This window comes from Rattus norvegicus, chromosome 1, assembly GCF_021556685.1.
Source record: "Rattus norvegicus strain SHRSP/BbbUtx chromosome 1, alternate assembly SHRSP_T2T, whole genome shotgun sequence".
Taxonomy (NCBI): Eukaryota; Metazoa; Chordata; class Mammalia; order Rodentia; family Muridae; genus Rattus; species Rattus norvegicus.
The window spans coordinates 103,705,747-103,718,610 of record NC_141534.1 but is presented as its reverse complement, the minus strand read 5'-3'; the positions used below and the strand labels follow the sequence as shown (position 1 = coordinate 103,718,610).

At 45.6% G+C, this 12,864-nt stretch overlaps 1 long non-coding RNA gene across 2 annotated transcripts in view; it reads left to right on the top strand.

Annotated features, from left to right (window-relative positions):
* LOC108349455 (uncharacterized) overlaps window positions 1-12,864 on the top strand; it is an 89,696-nt gene that overhangs the window by 51,218 nt on the left and 25,614 nt on the right. The window contains exons 1-2 of one of the 2 annotated variants that reach the window (XR_015646348.1): window positions 5,104-5,136; window positions 6,655-6,733. The exons of the other annotated variant lie outside the window; for it this stretch is intronic. This is a non-coding gene — a long non-coding RNA (uncharacterized LOC108349455). Of the gene's footprint in view, window positions 1-5,103; window positions 5,137-6,654; window positions 6,734-12,864 lie in introns of those variants that run through there. 2 annotated transcript variants of the gene reach the window in all.

Sequence of the window (12,864 nt, the reverse complement as noted above, 5' to 3'; positions counted from 1 at the left end):
AGCTTTTCCCCCTTCTCAGTCCATCTGGACCTCCAGCCTCTGAGATGATGTCACCCAAATCTGGGGTAAGGATCTACTCTGTGGTGGTTTGATGAGAATGGCTCTGTCCTGACTAGTTTAGTAACAGACACAACCTAGAGTCAAATGAAAGAAGTGAACGTGAATTGAGAGAAAAATTCCTCCATAAGTGCCAGCTGTAGGACATTTTCTTGATTGGTGGTAGATGAGGGAGGGCCAACACCATTGGCTACTACTAGCTGGACTAGTAGTCCTGAGTTCTACAGGAAAGCAGGCTTTACAAGTCATGGGGATCAAGACAGTAAGTAGCACTTCTCCAGTGCCTGCATCAGCTTCTGCCTTCTTGAGTTCCCTCGGTGACAAATGGTTACCTGGAAATATAATCTGAAATAAACCCTATTTAACTTGCTATCCAAGTTGATTCTGTCATTGCATTTCTTGACAGCAGTAGCAACCCTAACTAAAACAGATTCTAAAGGCTCATGTGTTTGAATATTTGGTCCGTCTTGGAGGGACTTAAAAGGGGTGAGGAGCTGCGGCTTCGTTGGAGGAAGTCACTGGTGGTGGGATTTGAGGTTTCAAAGGACTCAAGCCTTTCCTAGTTGACTCATTTCAACCTCCTGGTTTCTGATCATGATGTGAGTTCCGAGCTGCCTCCTTGGCTCTGTCATCATGGACCCTCTGAAACTATAAGCAAAACTAAACTTTCTTTTATAAGTTGCCTTGGTCATGGTGTTTTATCACAGCATAGAAAAGTAACTAAAACACAGTCTTTGTTTATAGTCTCTGGAAATGCTTCAACTGAAACACCTAGATGCGCTTTATTGATCTGCTAGGCACTTCTCAATCCAGTTGACCCAACAAACACTTTTAGCCACCTGAAAGTTTTGCCTATGCTATATTCCAGGAACCTTCTGGAAAGGAGATGGTGGCAAGATGGCAGTTCTATTTCCTTCTACTCTAGTCTCTTTTACCAGTTACTGGAAGTTTCTATGGTGCTTCAAAATTCTATCCAAGCTCCTCTGAGTTTTGCCTAGCACGCACGACTCTGTCAGGAGATGATGCTACATGATGCCTCTATGATACTATGCATGGGGCTATGTGTACACTCTTTCATTCAATCCCCATGCCATTCCTTCAAGCCCTCATTATCTCCTTGCTCAAAGGAAGAAACAGTTAAGCAGCTCTTACCAACTGCTAAGTAGCTTAACAGGACTGAAACCCAGGCTGGTCTCACCTTTAAACACAAGATGATTTCCACCCCGTCCCACAGGCTGAAAGATCAAGCTTGTGCCAGCTAAGTGACAACCCCACTTCTTCAGCCTGGGAGTGGTCTGGCAGAAGAATGTGATTTTTTTTTTCAAATTTCCCTTCGAGTTTCCATCTGTTCACCCAGCAACCAAATTTATGCATGTTCAGACACCATCTGGGACTGTAGCCCCATTTCCCAATTTGAGGCATTTTTCCATTTTGTACTTAACATGCAAGATGGGGTGGTGGTCTAGAATAAATAGCTCAGCTCAGATTGCCAAGGCTCTGGGTGTCTCCACAGGAATTTTCTCTGAGGAAAGAGAAGGAAGAGGGATTTTTTGCTAAACTGGAATTTTGTTTTCCAGCCACGAGGCTATTTCTTCTGGCTGGCATTTCAGTGGGCTCCCATCTGCTGGCTGCATTTCATGATGGCTCTTTGTTGTCTCAACTGAGAGCAGATGATGTGTACCACTGAGTGTGTGGGCATATGTGTGTATGTGCATGTGTGTGTATGTATGTGTGCACATTTATGAACCAACTCCTCACAACTTTGAAAATGCTTCTTATTACCTGTTACCTGCAGGCCTGGCGGGCTCATAATCATACAACCATACATCTTGAAAAGACTAAGCTTGGAGACAGGAAAAGCAGAGACCCCACAGGTTTGTAAGTTCCAGAGTCTTCAGAGTTCTCACTCCTCTGTAATGATTTTAACCATATTTAGCTTGGGACCCAGAAAACCTGTCAGATTTAGAACTAAACTGAACTTTTAAAACTCTTTCTTCCATCCCACTAGGAAACAGATTCTAGTTTTCCGGCCACGAGTAGGTTAATTTCCTTTGTTATCTGCTCCTGTCACAGGACTCCTTGCTTGCAGATATCCTATGGGTAATATCCATCCTCACTGTTACATTCATAGACAGTCAATCTCCAGTCGCTGAGAGTGGGCTTCCGGGGCCTGTCTAGTTTATTTGTGACAGAGTCTCTAAAGACAGTTCAGAACTTGTGGTCTTATTTGCTCACCTTCCTGAGTACTGAGATCACAGGTTATAATATCTGTCTGGGTATTATCTTCATGTCCTTATGTGAACCACACTTTTTCATGATCCGAGTCCTCTCACTCTGCCTATCACTGTCCAAAAACAGCCAATGCTGTACCATTTTTTGAGGTGACATGTGACCCTCTCTTTCTCTTCCTTATGTGTATTCCTCTTGTTCCCATAGTCTGGGTGGCAAATGCTTATGAGTTTTAGGAAGGAGCCTGGGGTAGAGTTCAACGTGCATGTGGTTTGGAGGGCTCACCTTTCTTAGTAGTGGCAATTTATGCACAGAGACAGTACCTTGGGGATGTGGAAGGGATAGTCTATGCAGTGTGCACAGAGCTTTGCCTAGGGTCTAGCATCCACTTCCATTATATGGCCTATATTTGTTATCTGTGTTGTGTTCTCAATTGGGAATAAACATGGAAGGGTAAGAAGCAAAGAGAGTGATGTGGATGGAGGAATGTCAGCAGCATAGCTTTACAGAGAGCACCGAGAATTCAGGGGCCCCCTGTAATTGATCAGTGGTCAGGAGCTCTTTCTTTCTTGGGTAGTTTTCTTCTTCGCGAATTCTGAATCCCTTACTCTTCTATCTGAGTGCTTGCTCAAATCCCACGTTTCCTCACTCCTTCCCTTTGCTTTTCTGTAGTCCTGGATATGAGGCCCAGGGCCTTATGTATGTTACACAAGTGCTGTCCTGCTAGGCTACATTCCCTTCCTTCCCCATTCTTGTGGTACTGGGGCTGTAATTCATGCCGCTGCATATGTTAGGTAGGCAATGGACCACTGAACCTCATCTAAAACACTCTTTTAACTTGAAATTTTGGCATATAATCTTACTAAACTGATCATGTTGTCTGCGAGCTTAATAACCTCCTGCCTAGGCCGCCTAAGTGCTTAGTATTATAGGCTTCTATACCATAGAACCCTGCTAATGCCTTGACGTTCTAAGCCTGCGGTAATAGTTTGCATAGGTAGGAAATTTGAGAGGAGCTCACTAATGAACCATATCTCATAAGAGAGGCTTAAGGATATCTCTCATCCCTTTCACTGAAGTTGTGAGAAGACAACTGTCTGTGATGACGGGACTTCAACTAACACTAAATCTGCTAGCGCCTTATATTTCTGAAGCCTCCAATAAGAATAAATTTCTGTTGTTTCAAGTCACTGAGTCTGTCTTGTTTAAGCATCCTGAATGGACCACAACATCATCATATGCCATTCTCCTGATCCTTTGAAGAGCTTTGGTGTGGTGCCCAGCATCCACATATTCCATAGAGCAGTGTAGAGAATGCCCGCTGAGGTCTAAGGTTTCCTGGCTCCGTGCCCCTAGCTGATGCTTACTGTCAGGAATCTCTACTCCATCTTACCCTTCGAGGCAAACTTCTAAGCGTTCTTCAAGACCCAAATGCCAGGTGTCACCTGTCCTAGGAAGCCTTCTAGTCCCCAGGCTGTTCCACCTGTATACTTTGTGGTCCCTGGGCACTGACTCCAATGGGTCTCCTGGCTGATTTCTTCTTCCTGTGTGCTCCTGAGATAAGATACTGTAATTTGCACCTCAAGAAGTTAGCACTCGCCAAATTAGTAGCAGAAAATTCTGGAAAATGACCTAGCCACCCCGCGTCCATAAGCACCACTCCACTTTCATCTGCTGGAATATTTGTATTCAGATCCTGATGTCCTTTTGGGAGTGCACAACTCAGGACCCAGCACCCATTCCTTTTAACTTCAGCACTGGGGCTGAAGCCCCACTAGCCAGGATCCCCTCCTCAACAATGACCTGGAAGCATTTACATATAATAAGCCAATATAGCCTAGCTTGCAGAGGGTACAGTTTGAGATTCGAGTAGGAAGTTGTAATTAGAAACTAATCAGCCATGGCTTCCCAGCTGGTCAGTGCTACCAGACTGGAGTCCCAGTTGTAGCTGTCTGTGGCAAGGATTCTGGGGAGACAAGCATGCCTACTAAATGCCCATCTAGTCTCTGCTGAACACCAAGGCCGTTTACTTACTGCCAAATAGAGCCACCCACTGGGGCCTAGTTACTGAGAGGAGTATGCTGAACTGCAAGAGGATATGATATTTTCTTTCTCTGTCTGGTTTTCTCTCTGAACAGCAGGGACTGGGTGGTCTTTATTGGGACCCTCTTTTACTTCTTTGCATGGTATGGCTTAGTAATGAAGGCTCGCATATGACCTCCATGGTCTTTTCATGGGATTTTTGGTAGCTAGGACAAATGAAGGTGGTCTGATGCCATTTGGGGGCAATACGTCTGTCCTTTGTGGGCTATAGAAATGGATTTAGTTATTTTCCTAGGGATCCCCCACACTTGCAGAGCGAAAAGATTATCTTCAGTCACTTCAAAGCCAGGCATCATCTCTGAGTCTTCAGGGAACTGCTTCCTTCAGAACAAACGTTGGAGTGGGGTTGGGAGTTGGGTAAGGCTGTCGCAGTCCTGCTTTCAGTTGGATATGTAATGGAAATGGAATTTATAGTCCCTTTCTGAGTCTTACATTTGTTAAATGCAGAGCAAGAATGATGATGATACTTGAGTTATTATTGAAAATGAGCCATGTCTCCATATGTAGAATGGCTCTCTGAGGTGAAGAAAGAGCACTGTTGGCTGCCAAGGGTCAGCAGCTCCATACAGCATTTGCATGGAGCACCAATGCTATCCCACCACTGCATCTCCAACAAAGACAGAATGCTAGAGGTGGGAGTTGATGTCACAATGGGGAGGGAACAGATGTCCAGCAAATAAGCCAGGACACATGTAATTAAGTCAGTCTATGGTCAGGAGGTCTTTGAGGCCAGAACAGTGATGGATGGTGAGTATGTAAAACCAAGGCCAAGGAACAAAGGCCTCAGGAGCCGGGAGGAGCTGTTTGTTGGTGCCAAAACAGTGAGTTCTCCTGAATCTCTGTTTTAGCATCTCACCGGTGGGTACCATCTGAGTGCGTAGGACTAATAATGGTTGGTGGTGAGTTGTGGACATTTTGAGGCAGTGTAATGGAAGGGTGATCTTCCACATCACTACCTGAGTGGAATCGCTCACCTGAGTGGAATGTGAGTGTCAGGTGGTCTCTGGAAGGGGTCTGACTCCCTTCCCTACTTTGCTGCCATTCAGTGCTAGCTTGACACAAGGTCTCATAGTCCTAGAATCAAAAGACAGCAGAACTCTGGCATGTTAACCCTTCAGGACCCAATAGAACCTGATTCAGTTCATGCAGGGGGCAAAGGGCAAGAGGTCTGCTTTAAACTCTATGGACTGTGTCTTGTTTCTCTTCATGGGCCTCGGTTTTCTCCTTAGGCAGATGTGAGAGCTGGGTCTGGTTTTGCCAAGAGCTTTTTTTCATCAGTGACAGATTATGCTCATATAGAGCACCATTAAAAAAGAAGAAAGAATGTCAAGAAAGCCCCATCAGCCATCAGTTTACAAGTTTTTGTACAGTTTCCCCCATTGGGAGACCAAAGTGTGATTAGACCATATGTTAGGCTAATTGTTCCCCAAACAGAATAATTTAAATGTTTGGATATGCTTGCAAGAGGGAAGCAAAATGAAGGGAATAGTGGGCAGTAGGAAGGGGACTGGTCCCTTCTCCGAAGTATTCCTGAGGAGGACCCTTTCTAGCCTCAGTGCTACAGGCATGGCCATGACCATGGCAGCAGGGCCAAGCACAGCAGCTGAATGCCTGGCCTTTGGTGTGGAAGGTAGAGGCTGGTTCTAATGTTCGTTCATCCATCCATCCATCCATTCACTTTATGTGTAACGCTAGAGTGCTCAGCACATGCTTGATCTAAAACTAGGTTGCTGGAGACCCAGCAGTCAGGAAGCCATCTGAAGTTGATGCAATGTAGAGCCCACAGACTAACCAGGTGGTAGGCAAATCACTAAAGAAATGCAGTGACCTGTGACATGTTCTGGGGTGAGAAAAGATATTCAGGGGTCTGAGGTAGGCTGCTTGGTGTCAAGAGGTGATGTTCAGTCATTGACCCACGGTGGTGAGAGCAACCAGGTAGCAGAGGAAAACATTTTTAGAACGAGTGGCTGGTAGGAAGAAGCACACTATAGGAGTAGAATGACCTATAGAGTGTAGGAGGTCTATCACATTCAGAGTTGAACTTGCAAGGAAGGGTGGAAGTATGTTGAATTAAATATTTAAAAAATAAATCTTCATTAGGCAAAACCCCCATCAAAAGTGGGGCTAGCCAGTTCTAGAAGGCTGAGTGTGACTCTGAGCCCATGAATATGATGAAAGAAAGAGAAGTTGATGGGACACTTGCTTCTATCCAGAACTCTATGCCCTTTCAAGAGGACTTCTCAGGTGATCTTTCTGTATCCTCAGGCTCCTGGTGAGGGGTTTCAGCTGTTTCAGTCCAGGATGAACTCCAAATACTCTCATGGCATTGATGTGGATCAGACTGGTAAGAGATGGTAAACACTTTTGGTGGTGACAGTGGCCCTGAAGACTGAGATGTAGTCTAATGCTTTGATACAGATCGTGAGACTGAAGAAGGGGGGAGCTATGCATGGTCTCTAGTTCACTAAGTATACCTCTTCTAGACAGTGGACAGTGATCACTTGGGTGACGTGTGGCTGTGGTAACTAGATATGAACAACAGTCCCTTTATCTGCTTCAAGATTAGAAGTATAGACTTGGCCTCAGCCACTGGGTCCTTCCCAATAAGGCAGGCCAGGCATAGCACATGCTGTAGTTGAGAAGGCAGGTACCATCAGGTCTTTCAAGAATGAGGTTGGGGGGCATGTTCTAGATGGAAAGGACTGCAAATAAGTTTGGGTATTGTAACATGGAGAAGGTGGAGAACAGTGAATGTGTTGAGCTTGGTCAGAAAGCTCAGAGGCCACAAGCAGCTGGAGAGGTGCAAGGGTTTGCCTGCCAGGCTCAGCTGCCTCCCTCCCTCCTGCATACCCTTCCTCCATCATTACTATACCACCCTGCAGTTGTAGCTGAGTTGAAGGAGGACTGAGAGATGTATTCAAATATGGTTTGCTTCAAAGAATGAACTTAATTAGGCATTTAAGTCTGTGGTTGTGAGTCCAAAGTTTTCTCTCTTTTGGCATGTGATCCCAGCAATGCTAGTGAGGCTCATTGACAGAAATATTCAGATAGCTGAGAAGGGAGTAAAGCAGATGGACCCATGTTAGAATTAACTGTTCCCTGGCAGTTTCCAGCTAAGAGCAGATACATCAAATTCAGTGGGCACATGCATCACAAGATGCCTTGCTCTGTGCAGCACCCCACCCCAGACTTTTCTCCGGGATCACCAGTATTTAGATTCGTGGTTACTCAGCAGTGAACCTGTTGTTGTTACTATTATTTTGTTTTGTTTTGAGGCAAGGTCTCACTATGTAGTTTTGACTGTATGTAGACCAGGATGATCTTGAACTTACAGAGATCCACCTGCTTCTGTCTCCTTGGATTAAAGGCATACAGCACCACACCTGGCAATACTGAGCCTTTTTAAAAATAATTATCTTTAATCTTTTTTACAGTCCAGTCATTATCTCCCTTCCAGACCACCCTCCGAAAGCTCCCCATCCCGTTAGTCCTCACCTGTGTCCAAGAAGATGCCCCCATCCCCCCATCCCTCCACACGCTGAGAGGCTTCCACACTCTTTGGGCCTCAACTCTCTCCAGGGTTAGGTGCATCACCTCTCACTGAGGCCATACAAGGCCTCTGTATATATGTGTCGTCAGGAAGCCTCACACCAGCTGGTGTATGCTGCTTGGTTGGTGGCTCAGTGTCTGAGAAATCTTGGGGTTCCGGGTTAGTTAAGACTGGTGGTCTTCCTATGTAGTCATTTTCCTCCTTAACTTCCTCCAACTTTTCCCCAATTCAACCACAGGGGTCCCTGACTTCAGTCTGTTGGTTGGGTGTAAGTATCTGAGTCTGTCTCAATCAGCTGCTTGTTGGGCCTCTGGGAGGGTAGCAGCCATGTTAGGATTCTGTCTGTAGGCACAGCATAGCATCAGTATCTCTGGTACACTCTAGAGAGTCCCCCACCTCCCACCTCCCATCTCCTACTTCCCACTTCCCACCTCCACCTCCCACCTCCCACCTCCCATCTCCAGAGGTTGCTTCTTTCCGTTCATTCTGCTGGCCCTCAGGGCTTTATTCCTGTCCCACCAATTGAGCCTTTTATACAATGGGTATTATAACAAAATACAGTGCAACTGGAAGTCCCACTCTTAAAAAGTTCGACACTTTAAATGCTCAGGGTATCTTAAACCATCCAAAGTCTCTTAACTGTGGGATCCTATGAAGAAAAAACAAGTTACATACACTCTCATTTTTTTTCCAAAAGAAAAGAACTGGGGCATAAAAGCAACCACAACCAGGTAAAGCAAAGCCCAGTAGTGTAACTCAGTTTCTGACATCAGGAATGTTCTCTACTCTGGTCTCCAGAGGTCTTGGGTAATCCATCTCTGTTGGGGACCGGGACCGGACTGCCGAACTAGGCACCCTGCCCTGAGCAGATTCCTGAGAAGGGCTTGACCTTTTCAAAGAAAGAACATGTCCCCAGAAGACGGTTGCCTCTTTGTCTAAGGAGGATATCTTGCAGTTTAATGATTCACCTTATGTCCTTGGGCACTTCCCAGTACTCCCCACCCCCCTGCCCTAAGCTTCAGTTCCTGCTTCAATTCCTGCTTCAGAGCTTTAAATGCTGTACATTCCTCTCAATAAGCAGACCTTGACAAGGACACTGCTTGGTCTCGCTCCTCTTTCTCACCCATTCTCCCACAGGTATGGGTTCCCCTCGACCCCCACAAATAACTGGGTCCCCACTGGCAGGGGCACATCTCTCCAGCTTTGCCATGCACAGCACATGCAGCTCCTCTCATAAGCACAGTGAAGCACTCCAATTCACACATGTCTCTTCTTGAATAGGTGTTCCACAGTCCTGGCCTCTCCAATGGCCTAGGCTACACTTTCACCAGTGGCCTCTCCCGGCTTCTCTTCTAACCCTACCCCACAGGACCAAGGCCCAGCTTCTCTCTATGACTCAGTCTTGTGTCTCTATGCCATCAAAATCAGTACTGTGTGGGAGGAAGACTCTTACACATTATTCACTGAGTTATGCTGCCCTCCTGATGTGTAGCCATGGCCCAACTTCAACCACAGATTTTGTGTGTTGACCATGAAGAAACACTATCCTACTGTCCCAGTGAAGCACAGTAATTTTTACCCCCAATGATAATGCTCTCTTACTAATAACAGATGATTCTTCAGCCCTAGATAACCAATATTCATTGTCCCAGATGAAGCGCAAAAGATTTCATGTTAGTGGTGTTGGTCATTGTCAACCACAGCTGTTGCTATAGCCCCAGCTGACTGGCAACCACAATTCTTAATTCAAATACATTTCACGAATGTCCCTGACGGAGTATTTGATTCCCTATGAAACTTCACAAGCCAGCTTTCCATTGTCTGCATTCCTCTCTACAATCTTATCTTCCAAGCTCCCACTATGGAAACCCATTACTCTGCTAGCACTCAATGACTTTTCCAAACCTAGACTCCCAGTCTTCCATGATTCTTCCCCAAAACAACACAGTCAGGCCCTATCATAGACACATTATTCTTCCTTCTGGTACCAATTCTACTTTAGTTTCTTTTTTCTTCTGTAACAAAACATCCTGACCAAAGCAACTTTAGGTGGGGAAAAGAGCTTATTCCATCATTAAACTTTCTAGGAATGGTTTATTTTATCTTAAAACTCCTTGGTTATATCCATCGTTGAGGGGAGTTAAGACAGGAATTCAACAGAAACAAGGAAGGACTGCTACTTATTGGTTCACTCACTGTCTCCTCCTGAGCTAGCTTTCTTTTACAGCCCAAGATGACCTGGCCTAAGGATGACATTGCCCATGTGGACATTCATCAATCATCAGTCAAGATAAACTCTCAAAGATATGGCCATAGGGTAATCTTTTGGAGGCAATGTTTCAATTCATGTTCTCTCTTGCCAGGTGATCCTAGGATATTCTAGGTTGTGTCAAATTAACAACAACAACAACAACAACAACAACAACAACACAAATAATGCAAAAGGCCTAACTAAGACACAGCATGTCTTGCTTCTGGTATACATCTAGCAGGGAAAGGGGCTCAAAAGTTTTAAGGTTGACTTTTAGCACCCTTCACCATGCCTGTCTTTTCATTTATATGTAAAGCAGTTGACTCATGCCATTCCCTGTAGAAACAGTTTCCTAACAAATGAGACACCACCACTGAAGCAATATCTCTCCTTTATGCACACAAGTTCCAACAGATTCCATATTTCTATGACCAAATGCTTCAGAAGCCTGGAGATAGAGTCACTCCCAAGATATCCTTGAGGTCCAGCCTCCTGCTTCTCTTGAATTGGGAAAGCATTGAGGGGTGAGCTATATTTCTTCGTATGTAGATTCTTGAATGCCTCCTTATTACACTTGAATAAAGTAATCAGCCGCATGGCTAAAGCTACACTCCTGTCTCCTCGAGCTGTCTTCAGGGAGAGGCAGGCAGAAATTAACTGCCCCTTTTCACTAGGATTTACAACTGAACCTGCTTGGTTTTCTCTTCACACTTGTTTACTTGTTTGTTTGGGGACAAGTTCTTACTATGTAATCAAAGCTTACCATATAACCAGGTTGCTGTGTAGAGAACAGCTCAACTGAACTTGTAATCCTTCTGCTTCAGCATCTTGAGTGCTGGGATTGCAGGACTACATTACTACATCTGGCTTTTATGCTTGACATTTTTCATAGGAATGGTGTGACATTTAGTTTTAGTTTCTTGAAACAGGATACCTGGTTGTCTCTAAGGTGCCTTCAGAGGCCTCTCACAGGATGGTGTGAACAGCACAGAGTACACAGCTGTGGCTTCAGTGGGAGTGTCACAGCCTCATTCTCTGGCTTAGTAAGACCTGTCATGTAGTGCAGGAATAGGCCTTTCATTTGTACTGATGTTCATAATGCTAAGTGACGGTGACTTGCAGCTATTAGCAGAGCTGGGCCCTCTGCTATGTGCACATTCCTGTGAAGAAAGGCAGAGCAAGGGAAGAATCTCCTCAAGCTGGACTTCAAGGTGTAGTGACAGCCAAGTGTCTGTCTCCAGATTGTGCCTTCCATCACAATTCAAGTCCTGTAGGTCCAGCAGGACCTGCTGTTATCTACTACTACATAGAGCCTGTGGTATAGTGGGGGTATTCAATGCCCACCTGTTCCTAAGGAGCACCAACAGCCAGGCAGATGGGGTAGGGCCTCTGGCCTGCATAACAACAGAAGAACTGAGGCCCTAAGAGAGCAAGAGGTGATTGGGTGGGATATAATTGACACTCTTTTGGCCAAATGCAGGTTGGGAGCACAGGGCTGGGAGTTCTGAGGATCAGCATATTAGACTTCAGCAACTTAATGTGGCACTATAGCTCAATCCTAGCACCAATGTCACCGGGGACTTGGGGGGGCTGTCTGCTAGAGGGAATAGTGGTGAGAACAGTGCCTGGGTAAGGAAAGAACAGTTTAGGGCTAGACAGGAGGTAGATGGAACTATAGCTAGTCTGTCCTGAAGACCCAGTGGACGGAGCATGTCCATTAGTGTGAGCAGAGACTACTCTGCATGCTACCTGCTTTCCACCCCCTACCCCAGGAGCCTTGGCTGATATGATCACTGAACAGCCTTTTCCTGCCTGAGAGAAACTGGTAATGACATCACGAGTGAAAGCTTTCACTTAGCACAGAAAACCTCACAAAAAGACCATGACTCTTCTTATTCATGTTGTCACCGTAGGATCCCACTGGGCACAGGCAGCTGTGACTGCAATGACAGGAACTCTCACTGGGAGACTGGTTCTCTGCCCCTAGCCCTTTGCTGTGAGAAGGAATGACAAAGGCCACAGTACAATTAAATACATGGATGAGACCTCCTGATGGATGGTAACCTCTGAGAAAGGACATTTAGAGTTCTTTGCAGTCTAAGAAGGACAAGATGATTAAGGTTTCTGTCCCTACTTTAAGTTCCTCTTTACTGGTGGGGATACTGACTCAAATTCTGAGCCAGGGGTATTCTAGAACTCTTGAATTCAGGACAGAAAGATGTTTGAAGAATGGAGGCATTGGCTCACCTCTGGTGTCTCTGTGCTTCAGACAATGAGGGAACTTGTGATTGGTTGACACCTTGGGATTTTCTTTACACCAGGACAAAGAAGAAGAAGAGGAGGAAGAGGCAAGTTCATGAGCTGGGAAACGTAGAGAGAATGTCTTTGGGGTTTCATGAGTGCTGAGCCAGACTGTGTGGACTGGTGCCCAGGCAGTAGACCTCTTTGTTCTGGCCCTGAAGCCCTCAGGCACCTCCTCTTAGGATTTCTGTTCAATCTATTTTATCGTGTAAGGTGGGAGGGCTACTAAAATGAATGTCTAACATTGTCCTGAAGAAGGCTGTTTTGAGCCTTGTGCTCTGGACATATAGTGACACAGTTCCCAGAGACGAGCCAGTATAAGGAGTGGTAAGGTCGGTCCTCTAGCCAGGACAGAACTTGAGCTGGAGACCTT